Consider the following 16,202-nt stretch of genomic DNA (forward strand, 5'->3'; position numbering starts at 1 on the left):
TGTTCAAAGCTCTGATCACATCCGGAAGCCTACCCACCCACTCGGTAGACCTCACATTTTTTTGACCACGAGCCTCCATCAGTATTTCCTGCGAGTACTGATGACCAAACAGTCTTTCAGCCAAAGTTCTGTTGAATCTTTCAACAATTGCCTGAGCTCTATGTTGACCAGGCAACCCTCTTCTGATATCGACCTTGTGCTTTTTCATCACTTCGTTCACTTTGCCCATGAATTCTCTTCCAGGATCGACCTGCAGAAGCTTCGGCCACTTTAAAACTCGAGAGTAAATTTTCTCAAATGCCTTAGCCACCTCCCCAGATTCCTTCGAGCTCAGAGGCTCAGCTTCCTTGTATCTGCTCGCGACATCCACCACAGTCAACGCGTACTTGTAAAGCTTTTTTTTTTACTCGGTCTGTCGTGAGGGAGAAACAACAAATCGGCTTGATGAACTTCATTAGGTACACTTACGTTAAATTTTGCTCTGGGAATGTACTTTGGAGGTGGTAGGTAAATTTGCCACTGAGTCTGCTTTTTCAAAAAATTTCTAGCTTTTTCTTTCGTCACTCCAGCCTCTTTCGCCAGCTTGTCTATCGCAGAAACACCCTTCCAATACCCTCTCGGACTGTAGTAAACCTTAGACATTTTAGTTTCAGCCATCTTTTATTTTTAGCCCGATTTAAAAATAAAAACAGTTTAAGAAAATCCTAATTAATAAAAAAGCGAACAAAATGGCAAAACAATCAAGCATACTGAAGGTGGAATTTGAAAAATTGTATGAAGAGCAAAAATTGCCAGATATTTTGAAATGGGTTGAACTAGAAGAAGGTGGAATTTATGAAGTTACCAAGTTTGAGTTTATAGAGACTAGAATCGGAAAATCCGGTGTCATCACCCTTAGTGATAACAACCGGGTTTGGAGTCCTTCACTTCTAACCAAAACGCTAGAAAACTTGGTTCTAGATAAATTCTCCACTCTTTATGTTAAACCTACGGGTTTAAAAATGAGTAAAACGTCGGAGAACATGTACCACAGTTTTGAACATGTTGTAAAGCCTGCCATTCATGACGAAGACTTAGACTAGTCGTACAGTCTACCGTAACCAACAAAAAAAAATCTCCTTTAGACATTCAGTCTAAAGGAGATTTTTTATTGTTACAAAAATGAAGTGTACGAGTAAATATAAGCGTTGTTTTTGCAAATTGTGTAAAAAGAAAACTCGCCTCCGAAAACAGAACAAAAAACCGATTTGTCTATACGGTACTGAATTTAATCAGTTGTTTAAAGAACCCGCACGAGTGGAGCAAAGAGTTCCGCCAAAATGTAAAAATTGCAACTCAGAATACATAGTAGACGATGTGTGTTATGATTGTGGTTTGGAAAATGACGGTCTCTTAACGAGAACTCACCCCGAGTTAACATCGACCAAATTCGACAATCGATAAAGTACTGCGAAACCAAAGTCTACCAGTTTGAAGAATACATCGAAGTTTACCGTGGAAATGTTACGAGTACTTCTCATATTTTGATCGACGAATTTGTTAAAAAAGATAAAAAAATGTTCGAGTCCCTGAGTAAAAAAGACTTGTTAAAAGTCTTGAGATCAGACCCAAAAGCCGTTCACAAGATTTACTACAAAATTACGGGCAATTCTCCCGTCGATTTTTGGCACGATCAGGCTAATTTGTTATGTGATCTTGTAAATATACTGAAAATTTATCTACAAAATAAACCCGAAAGAAATAATTTCAATATTCACTACGTTCTCTTCTACCTACTCAAACGAAGAAATTATCTCGTAACTCTCGATGATTTTCCAGAGATTAGAGGCTCAGCTCCACCCAAATACTTTTATCCAAAGTATTTGATAGCGACCACACCGGTTCCGAGCAATCCCAGTCCGATCAAAGCTAACTCCCCATTTTGGATCGATTTTGTTTGATCTTCGTCGAGATACTCTCCATCATAAAGTTGTGGTTCGGGTGGAAAAGAATCCATCAAAATTCCTGTTAAATTATAATACTGTCTCATCGCGTCATCGACGTCCGAAAAGGTTCTTTCCGCGTGACCCTGTTTTTTTAATTGATCGTTAATGTAATCTATTCTTGAAAGACGCGCTAGATTCCAAGAATCTCGGTCGTGCTGAAGTTTTTCGAGAGCAAGATCGTGTCTTTTGCGTTCTTCCGAACTACTAAGAGAGTTGAACAGATAATTGCTTCCTGAAAATGCCAAAGCGTTAACCATGGCTCCACCAACCATGAATGCGATCGACGCCATTTTTCTCTTTATTTTTACAAAAAAAACCCTCTTAGCACTATCTGTGTGCTAAGAGGGGTTTTTAATACACCTACCATAGGCAGAATGTTTACCATAGGCAGAATGTCTACCTTATGTCTAAGCCATAATTTCATCCGGAAGAATTCCTTGATTCACGAGCCAATTTCTGAGCATCGTAGCCGAAAAGACACTCAAAGTCAACTTTCCAATATCCTCCACATCAAGCTGCGAGAGATTAGCCGGTTTCCATTTTAGGAACTTTTTCATAACGAACGAGTTAGTCCATACACCGAGGCTTATCGTTGCTGCGTGATACGCGCCGTTTACGATCATTTTTACGTTTGGATTGGTTTCTGCCATCTTCTTTATTGTAACTAAAAATCAAAAGGATCGACTTTTGGTTGACTGTTGACTGCTGTGGTTACAGTGGGTGGGTTTTTAGTTGTATCGTTTAAGGTAGAATACCCATATGCCACTATCCCTCCAACAACGGCAACCGCTCCTCCAACAAGAACTGAGCCTGACAACCAGTTTGACACGGTTGATTTTTCTGAAGGTGTACGCGACGTTTCGTCTATGGTGGACGGGTTCTCCCGTGTTGTTTCCGCTGCTTCATAGGCTTTTAATTTTGCTAATTTTTCTTTGTTTTTTAGGGCTAATGCCTTTCCAGCAGCAACCCTCTTCGCATCTTTGACTTTTGCTTGACTCACTTTTGCTATAACTTTTGTCGGCTTTGCAGATGTTGTTGTTACTGTTGACATTTCCACCTTGGATAGTGGTTTGGTTTCTTGATCACTCATCTTTTATTATTAACAAAAATTTAAGCACTATCTGAGCACCATCTAAGCACTATCTGAGCACTATCTAAGCAATTTTGCTCAGATATCTAAGCACTATCTAAGCACCATCTAAGCAAATTTGCTCAGATATCTGAGCACCATCTGAGCAAGTGCTATAAATAAAAAAATCAAGAGAACCTCTTGATTTTTTTAGTTTTAGGAGTTGGGGGTCGTCCGTTGTACACTCCGTTTCTGGAGGAAGGTCAACTTTTTTAATACTGTTGCTAGTTAACAGAATAGCCTCCAACGGAGCTAGCATATGTTCAAAACTATGATACAATCCACTGGTCCATTTGTTTAAAGCTAAATCGATAAAGGGTCCTTCGTTCAGAGACTCTCCCAAAGCATCGCGATCGGTAATTACAAAATTTTTGGAAGAAAAGTCCAATCAAATTTATATAAGTGGTGACAAGGTACTTTTTCATCGATTTGGTCACTATCCCACCCATGTGAGCCTCAGTATCTGCCGTAGAGTCTCGTCAGACTCTTTTGATCAAGCCTATCAATCTCAGCGGAGGTTATATTTTTTTTTAATACTCTTTGCTTTTTCCTGTCTCTACTACACCGATCAACTGTTCCCGTAGTTGTTCCGTTTTGGTAAAGTCCGTGTTTACAGGTTCCTCCTGTGTAGTTGTACAGTCTACCTTAGGCAGAATATCTACCGTAGACATCGTTTTGTTCAAAGTAGACAAAACACCCATATTCATCGCCTCGTTAACTATATCTTCAACTTCAGTCATGATTTTCTTTATTTGATTATAAAATTCATGTTAACGAGCTTTTTTTTAATCTGTACTCAAATCCTCTGGGTGGACATAAAAAATTTAATTTTGAATATTGATTTTTTCTAGTTTTTATTTAATGCCTCCCTCTTTTCTTTGGGAACTACTTTGTTCTCTTTCATGATGGTGGTAAAATCATCTTCATCTTTACAATAGAAGGTGGACAGCCATTTGATCTGTCTTCTAATAGTTTTGGGAACTGCCACGTAAGCTTGAGTGAGCATCCAAAGAGAGCAGTTGTCGTGTCTGCCAGAACAAGCGAGTTTTGTTAAAACGCTTCTTTTTTTGTCGATTCCTTCTTCGGTTATGCTATCGTCGATCAAAAACAGAACCTGGGAGTCATCCATTTTTCCAACAATTTCCCAAAATACCTTGATCGCTAATTGAAATTGATCGTCTTTGTTAGGAAACCATTCTTCCGGATCGATCATAAATACTTGGTAAGGATTATCAAAAATCCACCGCCTACCGCGGTAAGTCGAATTATTAACCCAGTTCGGACAGATAATCACTATGTAAGCAAAAAATCCACGATATTCGTTTTCTAATAGATTTAAAACATGCTCGGTTTTGCCGGACATGGTTTCGCCCGAGATTATCGCCGAGTGCTCGTGTTTTGGAAACATCTTTTTTTTTTTAGTATTTTACGCTCTGCAATCTTCCGGCTTCGATATTTACCTGCGCATCCTGTATGAAGTACACGTAAGCGTTCAACGCTCCTGCAGCCTCGGCTTCTTTTTCGATTTCGATTTGAATACTCTGACTAGCTCCCTCAATTCTCCTACCAGATCCATACAGCGTGTCATCATCCGTGGTTCTCATGTCTAACCAGAGCCCATACTTGGTCGTGAGATAATCTGGTAAAATCACATCGGCCAATTCCGCTTCTTTGATCGTGTGTGGAACGGTTCTGTGTTTTCCATCCGCAAAGTGCTTTTGAATTTCTTCAAAATGGTGGTGAGGTAACATTCCGCTCGCATACAGCTGGTTTGGGTTCCCGTCTAGAGTGGCTGTGACTTTTTTGATTTTTGGGTTGTATAATTTCTCGGAATCTCGAGCATAATCGGCTCCTCCATCCGCGGGATCTACAAAAAGAATCAAAATGCCTTTCATGGACTTTGCTCGTGGTGCCAGGACAATATTCCAGACGGTGTTTGATTTGTCCAGCGACTCCTTGCTGTGTCTGATAACTCTATCATACATAACCACGCTTTTTCCATCGTACATGTTTTTGATCATCATCGCCGTCTCTTGTGAGCTTACCACATCAAACTCCAGGTGAATGTTAGAAATGGAGTAACTGGCAGCTGTGTCTGTGGAAACTACCACTTTTCCATAGTTGTTAAAAGTTAGTTCGTAAGAGAGTCTGTCTTTTAACTCGAACTGGAAAAATGGGTTGTGGGAACTCAGCATTTCAAAGTCCAACGGGATGCAGAACATGTTGCCATAATTCTTGTCCACGGCAATATCCTTGGCGTCGGCACCTTTGTCACCGGCATCTATTCTGTGCTTACGCCCTGCTCCAGATTGAATACCCTGATAGACGGCATTTGATCGCTCTTTGGTTGTTTTCAAAGATCTTGATAGCACAGGAAAACGTCAGCATCGTTCAGGGTGTATATGCTCTGTCCTTCCAATTTGACCTCAATTTTTGACACTATCGCTCTTCCAAGATTATTTACGATCGTTCGATTAACATCTTGGTTTCCACCAGCCGCAGAATTCAAATCAACATTGAATGAAAGTCTGCTAGTTCCAGGGACTATGACATCATTGTTTCCAAGGTCTGGGAACCTCACTGTAAGGATTCCACCCTGATCGATAGTACTTGGAACGTGTGTGTTTCGAATGCTGCGTCGAATACCATTGATTCCTCGTGCATTACGAAGTTGTCGGTATGGGTCCAATTTGTATCCGTATTCAGTTGCCATCTTTCTTTTTATTATTACAAAGTTCATTCAAAAAAAGTGTAAAATAAAAAACAAAATGTTAGCAGGTAGGTATTTTGATGATATACGGATGGATCGCATTGACGATCTTGATGCTGATGAAAAAGTCCTCTATTACCTCAGGATGAACAAGATGACAGCTTTGCTGATAGTTCATTTAATCATAGCGTTCTTGAGGTGCCTAATCAGGGGCAAAGACCAAATTGGGCGAAAGACACAGTTCCGCTTGGTCTAACTGAAGAAACTCGAGCATCCAAAGAAGAGGTGGATGCTCGTATTAATGCGTTCAAACAATTTAATAAGGTGGAAAAAGATATCAGTATATATAAATTTGAGGGAGACAAAGATGGTCGTTTATGGGTTAGATGGGGTGAAAAATGGGTGTTATTGACTCACAAATCTAAACCACAAAATTTCTACAAGCAGTCAACTCTGCAAAAATACCTGGGACAGGAGTAAATTTTTTCAAAGCCTTAGGATTAATACCCGAAATATCACCTGAAGTTGAGGCTGCGGCTTTGAATGTGGTCAGTGAAGCACAGACTCAGATTAATAAGATAGATAACGGAGAAGAAGTAGAATTAGAAGAAGTAAATAAAAGCATCGATAGATTGTTATTAAGCACCCAAGAGGACGGGGGTAAAACATCATTTGATCAAGATGTAAGGGCAGCGTCGCCAGAGGCTGAGACCTCATTTACTGAACCACAAACCACTGAACATGAACTACCAGGTGATGTCAACTCATTTACCCCAAGAACTGTGAGAAACCTTCAAAGACAACATAAATACACAAACACAATCACACGACAAATTGAAATAGCAAAGGCAAAAATTGCAATAAACAATGAGTTAATAGAAGAAAAAAAAGAGAAAAAGATAATCCAGAAACAGAGCAGGAAAGAAAAGAGGTGCTTAAAAATGAAATCAAGAGGCTCGAAGAAGAAAACAATGCTCAACAAGAAACCTTGGATGCCATAAAACCTCAACTTAGAAATCAGCTTGTGGCGATTCGAGAAACAATTCGCAAAGTACTGTATGTAGACAAAACATTAAAGGAAAGACTTAAAACTTTGTTTATAGAGCAAGGAGTTACCATCGTATCATTGATTACAGCAATTGGTATGACAATTGCTACCGTTGTTGAGGGAATACTCTTAGCCACCAAATCAGCAATTTCAGCCGTCACTCCAGCACCTAAGCCTGTGCCTCCAAAACCAGGTCCAGGACCAGACCCTGGTCCAAAGCCACCGGAGCCTCCAAAGCCAAAAACGTGGACCGATTGGATTAAGGATCAGCTCAAGAAAATAGCCAATCTCCTTTTGAAACTTGGAGTCATCGGAGCCGTGGTGAATTTCTGTCTAAAAGCAGCGGGAAGCGTCGCCGGATTTTTAGCCGATCATCTGTGGATCTTTGCTCTCGCAGTTGGAGGAATTTTGTACAAAAATGTAACAGAGGCATACGAGAAAAAGAAAAAGTAATACGACGAGCAAAAAAAAATAACCCTCAGCATTTATTTTTGCTAAGGATTATTTTTTTACTTAAGCCACCAAATTTTATTTTTTTACTTAACCCTTTGAATACTAACGGCGACTCGAGTCGCCGTTAGTTAAAAGTTTGCAAAACAGTTTTTAAGATATAACTTTTTTTATATTCTAAAAATGCCATTTATTTCTTCGGTTAGCGATTTGATCGATTTTTCTCCAGAAGAAAACCCTAGTTGGAGAAAGAGTGAATTTCCAAGTATCAAAGATGCCATTCGAGAGATTCTGAAGTACAAAAAGATGAATAATTGCGAGGTTCCAAAAGACTTTCTCTTGACAGAATTTGTTTATCATTGTCTAGACGAAGAATATCATGGATTTCAAAACCTATCGCAAACGCGAGAGTTTCTATCGAACCCTGACTCCGATGACACCTCCTTACAAGCAAAAGAAACGCTCAACCTACACGAAGCCTGCCAAAATTTAATGAGTTTGAAAAATGATAGCAATTTTGGGTTTCTAGAAGAAAACTTGATTAGACAGACCAACAAAATTGTGAGGAAAAATCTTCCGTTAGAATTTGGCGCAACAAAGCCCGGAGAGTATAGTCGGGCTCGGAGGTTTACAACGTTTATGGGTCAGAGACACGAGTATCGCATGCCTGAAGATATGGAAATGGCGGCAATCAACATTGTTGATAGATTCAATAGTTTGTTTATTCAAAGCAGGGAAGATCCTGACGAGGAAAAAAGATTGTTGAATACCTTCAAAGCTTGCGCATATTTCGTAGCCGAAATGCTCGAACTGCATCCTTTTTCGGATGGAAACGGAAGAACCGTAAGGCTGATGGCAAGCTACATACTTTCTTCATTTTCACCATTTCCGACTCCGCTTTACAACATTTTTAGAGAATCCAGCAAGGATGATTTTACAAGGGCCGTGATTTTAGGAAGAAGTGAATCACCAGCTCTGTTGACTACCATGATGATTGAATGCAATCTTTTCTTCTGGAGACAACTCGTAAAGCAACAAAAACCCGCCTAGTATGGAAAGGGTTAAGCCACCAAATTTTATTTTTTTACTTAAGCCACCAAATTTTTGCCGCGAGACAAGTCATCCACACAAACGTGAATGCTAGTTCAACTCTCATATTGTGAGCGGCTTTCTCTCTCTCTTCTATCAGTTTCTCCCTTTCACTTGCTTCTTCAGCTGGTGGGACATCCATCTTTTTATTTTAACGAAAATATACGATGGCTGATCCAATAACGGCTGCTCCCAAAATTAAAGAAAGTTTTTTCTCATCATGCATTAGTGGGAAGTCTTCAGTTAAGAGCGGATTTTCAACCTCCTCTACCATAAGTGAACTTTCAACCCCTTCAGCCAAAGATGGGTTTTTAACCGTTTCAAACAACTGACTCTCCTCAGGAGCACTGTCTTCAACATTCGGTCGAAAGTCGGTGTTTACGCTTGAGTTTAGCCCTATCTGCATGTCATCCGTGGCGATTTGAATAAAATTGTTGTATCCGTTCACGGATCCCACGAGGATTTCCATATTGCTCGGAAGCAAGTAAAGTCCATGACCCACGACAAAATCCAATTTGCTTTGAGCGTACTGAAAAGTTTTTTGGTATCTGTCGATCGAGTCCGGAAGATCCACGACCGAGTTGATCGCATCCTCGACGTTTGCTAGAAATTGTTTCTGAGCGTCGAACGCCTTGCCGGAACGCAGGATGCCGGATCTGGCTTGAGCTTGGGATCCGAGAATTGCCCACGTGTAAGTCCTGATGGAGTCGTTGATTCTCGAAACTCCCGCACGTGTGAAACCCTCGTTCCAAGTGTCTGCTACAAAACTTCCGATAGCAGCCATGGCATCTCCTTTTCTGATACTTTTGTCGGTTATATCCGGATCGTGATCGAACAGCTGTTCAATGTATAGAATCTTGTCAGTCTGATTGTCCACACCTCCGAAGCTGTCCGCGTCAAAGTGAACTTTCCAGTCCATCGACTGACTGTAGTTTCCTCCGTTGGTAAGCTTCGACCATTTTTTGGTGGTCACGAATTTCCAGTCGTAAAATTGTTTGTTGAAGAAGTAACTGCCCATTCCGTTGGAAAGATCGAACTTTTGTCTCCAGTTAGCTCTCGTGGACACTCCAAATTCGTTGCAAATTCTTTCATAAGCGTGGGTGTTGATCCCGTTGTTCAGAGGATTAAAAGATTCCTCCGAGGGTAGTGGACAGGACATTTCCGACAGGATTCTTCTGATCTGATAATATGCGTGAAATCTGAACACGGATCGAATTATCGGATCTTTGTGACTGAGAAGTTCTTTGGACACCCCGCATCCTGACGTGGCGCACCAGACCGCGAAGTTCAGCTGGTTTTGCCAGAATTGCATCTGGTTGGAGAGCCAGTCATCGTACACGGTTTTGTCCGTGACTCTCGGAAGTTTGTACTTTTGCCACAAACTGGGAAATCTTACGTAAAATTTTCCTTTTTTTTTTTCTTGAATTTCTTGATTCACGAGACTGAAACCGTGCGTCGGTTCGAATACTCCTCCAGTTCTCATTTTATTGAAAGATAAAAGAAAAATGTTTGTCACAATTACCGGCACCGGCAAAGGAAAACCTTATCGCCCGTTGCAAAGTATAGACAATAACGGCAAAAACTTAAAAATTGGAATCAAAAGGATCTCGGGTCGAGTAGGGTGGTTCAACGTCGAAGAGGAACTCGAATGGAGGTACACTCAAGGAGGGCAGGGACCTGAAGAAGCGATAAAAATAAGCCCGGGGCTGTATAATTTTGACCTGCTCGCGAAAGAATTCACGAGCCAGATCGACGGTTTCGAATTCGAAGTCGACAAACGCGATGGAAAACTCAACATGAGAATTCACGAGCAGTATCAGATTTGGTTTCCGGACCGCGTTCGAGAAATGTTCGGATTGGACGACGAAGGGTGGCTAGCAGATGGTGAATACACGGGAGATCGGGCGATAGAATTTTTACCTCGAAGAATTCTCGTGTACCTAAATCAGCTGTCAACCACGGGTAATCTCGTAGACAACGACGACGTTCTGCAGGGAGGCCAGGTTCTTGGGTCTATCGATCTCACAAACGCCGCGTTCGGGGAATACTTCGTTTCGACCTACGAAAAGCCGAGTTTCAAAAAACTGCAAAATGGAACCATCCACGAGCTCGACTTCAACTTCAAAGTAGAATGGAAAAATTCTTCGAGAAAGCTCGATAATCACGATCAACCGCTGGATTTGGAATTTGAAATCCGATAAAATAAAAGAAAGAATGTCTATCTGGGGACCAACGATCAAAACAAAATCAACGTCAATAGCTGGCGAAGATGTAGATCTTTCCGCGTACGTCAAAAAAACTGGAGCGCGAATGACTGGAAGGATTAACATGGGAGGAAAAAAAATAACGGGGTTGATGAATCCAACCGAGCCGCAAGATGCAGCTACTATGGGTTCCGTGACCAGCCTAACCTCATGGTTAAACGACAGAAAAGTTTCGAAGGATGGTGACTCGATGACCGGCGAACTCGCTATGAGCGGCAATAGAGTCACGGGTCTCGGAACTCCCACGGACAACGAGGACGCTGTGACGAAAGAGTACGTAGACCAGCAAATTGGACACGAGCACGATACCAGCTTGCATGTTTTGGGGAGATTCATGGTATGGATGAACGAAGACGGAACGCACTATGTTTCCATCCGAGCCAAAAAAACATCGACTTGGAGAGAGACAAGTTGATCGAAATTAAAACGGAATGAACAACACTTTCAACGCTAGGCCTATGCAAATTGGCATCACTGCTGGGTTTACGAATTTGCCGAATCCCGGAAAAGATTTGCCCCCCATGCGACTCACTAGACCTTTAGAAATTTTCTTCAACAACCCACATTTTATTGCTCAGCCTTGGAACCTCTCTTTTTCGGTAAAATCGGGAGTGAACCCGCCAAACGCCCCAGCGAACGCTTGTTCTTTGACGTTTCAGTCTAATCAGAATTTCTTCATGTACCTAAATATTACTTGGACCGACGACTCGATATCGTTCAAAGTGCTAAATAACGCGCGGCAAACCCTCTTTTCCACATCCGTTCAAACGGACACTACGATTATGCATCATGTCTCGATCGAGTACGTTGAAAATAAGCTTTGCTTTTGGATCAACGGGGTTTCAGCAGATGTCTACAGAACTCAAGCCCTGGTAAGTCTCCTTGGAATCAACATGAATTTTGAGCAACTGGGAATACTTAGCTTCTACGAAAAAAATTTAACCAAGCAAGAAATCATACAGCATTTCGTTGAAAACCACATCTCGAATTTTACGGAGCACGAAGTTTTGCTGGACTAACAATTTTACTAACGTGATATAAATAAATAAGCATGAAGAAACCTAACGCACCGCCACTTTATCCCGATCTTCCTCAGGAAAGCGAAGATCGAGGAGTTGAATTCCGACTAAAAAATATCGAAGAGATTAGGAATTTCTTGGACAACGAGGTTAACGAGAGGGAGAAATTGAGGAGAAAATACAAGGCAGCGTGGAACATGTTCTACAACACGGCTCAAGTTTCCGGGCTCATCGCGGTCGGATCTGGAACAGGGGCTGTGGGGACGCTGGCCAGTGGAATTGGCGCGATCGTGAGCATTCCACTCGGTGGAATCGCCATCGCTGGTGGTCTAGTTAGCGCGGCATGCGTAGCTCTTGGAAAGGCTACCATGAAAAAATTGGAAAAGCACGAAAGCGTAAAACGAACGGCTGAGTCCAGTTTGAATACAGTAAATGATCTGGTGTCCAAAGCCCTTGAAGACGGACAGGTCAGCAACGAAGACTTCCACCACATTCGGCGAGAGTTGGAAAACTACAGAGGTCACAAGGCTGGAATCAAGCACAGAACCAGAGCGGATCTAATTGAACTTACGGCTGATAGAGAACGTAAAATTCGCACAGAGGCAGAACAGGCTGGATTGGAAAGGGGAAAAAAAGAAGCTTTGGAGAGTCTCCGAAGTACATTGAATCCGTAGAAAATAAAAAATTAGAAATCAAACTTGTTTTGTATAAATAAAAAAGAAATGGATATTCCAGATTTAACGGATAACAACTTTGTTGAGGACCTAAAAGCGTATGGAGAGTATCGAAAAGAAATGTGGGACGATAAAGGAAAACCACACGGCGTTTGGAGATGGTACCATGACAAAGAAAAAACAAAAATGAAGGCTAAGATAGTGTTTGATGACAACATTCCCACGTATATAACAAGTTGGTACAAAAACGGATTAGTAGAAGCAGAAGGTAAATACAGAGAAGATGGTGTACCAGCTTTTTGTTTATATATGAAGAATAAACCATGTGAGTGGGATCCCTTGCTTGCTGGATGCACTGCATTTTTAATATCCTACTGGACTGCATCCATTTTGAACTGGGTGTGGTAACTATAACAAAAAACCTCTTGTGATTATTAATCACAAGAGGTTTTTTTTATTTTTTGTACTCATTCTGTTTCTTTAGCATCGTTGTAGGCTTTCAAAATTTCTGTCATGCGTTTGGCTTCCATCCTGATTCTTCTCTCAGGAGAATCCAAAAGAGCGCTCGTGAGAATCCAAAATGCTACGATCATCTTTATTTAAATAAAAAATGGCTGATTCGATTTATTTTGAGCTCGCTGATGATGAAATATTCCAACAACTAGAAGACTCTTCCAAAGGAGATTTTTATATGTGGAATGGTACTAGTCTCGGAAACCTGTTTGTTGCTGCTAGCGGTTACAACGGAAACAAAGTAAGAATCCAGGCAATCAACCTTTTGATGTGTTACATTGGGTGGTATAAGGATAGATACAGGATGAGATTGTGTTTAAGACCACCTTGGATTTTTCCTGAAAGGACAGAGGAGTTCGAGGTTTTGAAAAAGACTCTTGAGTTTGTTACGAATGAACCACCGATTGAAAAAAAAAGATATGACTATGTTAAAAATTATCAAGACAAATTTGGTCTTGTGGATAATTTTGTGAAATAATATATTAAAAGTAAAAATTAAAAATTTTTTGATTTAAAAATAAAATCCCAATTAATAAAATGCAAGGATGTTTTTCTGTGTAATCCTGTGTAAATGTTTTTTCTGTGTAATCCTGTGTAAATTATTGTTCTGTGTAATCCTGTGTTGTTGGTTTTTTTTGTGTAATTCTGTGTAAATTGTTTTTCTGTGTAATCCTGTGTTGTTGTTTTTTTGTGTAATCCTGTGTTGTTGTTTTTTTTGTGTAATCCTGTGTAAATTGTTTTTCTGTGTAATCCTGTGTTGTTGTTTTTTCTGTGTAATCCTGTGTTGTTGTTTTTTCTGTATATATCCTGTGTAAATTGTTTTTCTGTGTAATCCTGTGTAAATTGTTTTTCTGTATAATCCTGTGTTGTTGTTTTTTCTGTGTAATCCTGTGTAAATTATTGTTCTGTGTAATCCTGTGTAAATTTTTTTCTGTGTAATCCTGTGTAAATTATTGTTCTGTGTAATCCTGTGTAAATTGTTTTTCTGTGTAATCCTGTGTAATTTTTTTTGTAAAATTTTCCCCTGTATTTTGCCCTGAAAAATGGATCTAAGGTTACACAGAAAAATGACAGAAATGGCCCAGTATCCCCCAATTCCTACTACTAATGGGGGGGGGGGTTTGCAAGCTGAAAGGGGGGGGGGCAATTTTTGGCAAGCCAAGGGGGCAAATAAACAATCATGGGGCACATTTTAAATAGAATCCTCTAACTAAAATAGGAAAACTGTACGGTACTGCAGCGCTTAAATATATGCACTCGCAAAATGTACGTACTAGGCTATATAGGCCTACTAGGCCTATTCTATTTTAAGGTTTGCAAATTGAGATCCCAAAAATTTGACATGTGAAGGGGGGCAAGATTTTTTTGGCAGGCTCATAAATTATTGCACCGTCCCCCCCCACATCACGGTACGTGCAAAAAACTTTATAACCTCCCTGTTCGTACACCCAAAACTTTTAACCCCCACTCCTAAAACTTTATGAATTATGACCCCTACTTTATATTTTCAACCCCCCCCAAAGTAGGCCTATTTCTGAACAGTCCACAGAATTAGAGAAGGAGAACCGGGACTCTCCATACCGCCACGCACAGTGTCGACTTCCTATTCGATAAATATAAATTTAATACTCCGTTGGTGAGCGACGGGCGACTGGTATTTCACCGAACGCAAGAAAAGGAGTTCTGTCTGATTGGCTAGCAATCGATCGCTTAGGTCGCTTAGTAGTCAACTACAAACTCAAAACTGAGCATCGTATTCAATTCGATTGAAATCGATATTCTATTATTGCCGTAGATAAAGAGAGTGATAGTGTGTCAATAATGTACATTGTATTGCAGCTGGATTTTACATGCATTCTTTTATATAAATTTTTTCTCAAAGAGTTGAATATGATCAAAATTTTTACTCAGGATTTCAAATTTTTACCCGCAAATTGCAGTTAAACATATCCACAGCAAAATACCGGTCCTCACTAATTAGTGTATTTAATTTCCAGTTAGTGTATTTAAGATAAAACCTGACAACAAATAAAATTTTCTTGCAATAGAAATATCATATGGGATACTGATATGGTAGGCCGCAACCGCCACAACGTGGAGCTGCTACGCGTAGCTGACTTTTTGCTCCGTGGAGCCAAATTGACCAATCATGATCATGTTAGAGTTTTTCATTACTCGGAGGTAAAACTGACTAATTAAGTACGACTTACTCATTACGTGAAGCGAATTTATTCATTAAGAATTTGCCAGACGAGCGTCACGTAGTTGCAAGATATCCTCGGTCACGAAAGTTATGATTCAAAAAGTAGTTTATGAAAAGTACGAACTGACTTATTATTAAGATGGACATGCACTCATAAGAAACTCATACAGTATTGTACATAACTATATAGCTAGGCAGAGTGGTGGTAAACTATGCACACAGTTCTGCGATCTGCAGTGTATCGCCGGGAGCTAATTTGTATAACTTGCGCGGTGTCCCTGCGGAATTCGACCTTCAGCAAACTGCAAACCAGTTCGGATTTACTTTATATACTAGTAGTAGGCCATACATACTGTAGTTACTGTCCGTTTTCCTATACACAATACTCAGTGCGCTCACCATTGACGCGTGACCTCTACAAATAGTGTATGTTAGAAGTATAGGCCATTGCCTAGTTGACGTCACTACTGTGTAAAAAATAACCGGCCAATATTTAAAGTATTCTCTGAAATTCTAGAAAATATAGTTTTGTAACATGTCCTAAATTTTAGCTAATTTAGGTGTTTGGAAATATTGGTACTTTTGTACCAAAAATATGAAGAAATTATTTCTAAACCGTGTTAAGTCATTAAGCTTCTCATTTTCAAGAACGCTGGTTAACAATAAGCAGACTATTGTCTCATTTCGTAAACAAAAGCCCACAGTATTGTTACCTTGCGTTCGCTTTATAATCGTTCACCCAACTGAAACTATAATACCAGCTCATTGCACAGGTAAAACAGACACAAGTGCAGTGTGTATTTAACCAGAGAAGATCTGATGTAACATAGTTGAGCCGTTTTCATTGAGTGTTATCTTGGTTTAATAGCTTTTAATAGGGTTTAAGTCCTTCAAAGGTCGTGGTGAGTTCTACTGTAGACATGACTGCATCATGATTATTTTTAAGTCAACAACATTCAACAATATGATCACCGTGATAGTATGAGAGTATCAGTACCGTGGGTGTCAGTGATCCTGGCCTGACACAGTAGACAAACAAACAAACAAACACGCCACACACATTACACATGCATGCAAGGTAACATTGACTATACACTAATCAAACAATGGTATTGATC

The sequence above is a fragment of the Amphiura filiformis genome, chromosome 17 (genome assembly GCF_039555335.1).
Source record: "Amphiura filiformis chromosome 17, Afil_fr2py, whole genome shotgun sequence".
NCBI classification, from domain to species: Eukaryota; Metazoa; Echinodermata; class Ophiuroidea; order Amphilepidida; family Amphiuridae; genus Amphiura; species Amphiura filiformis.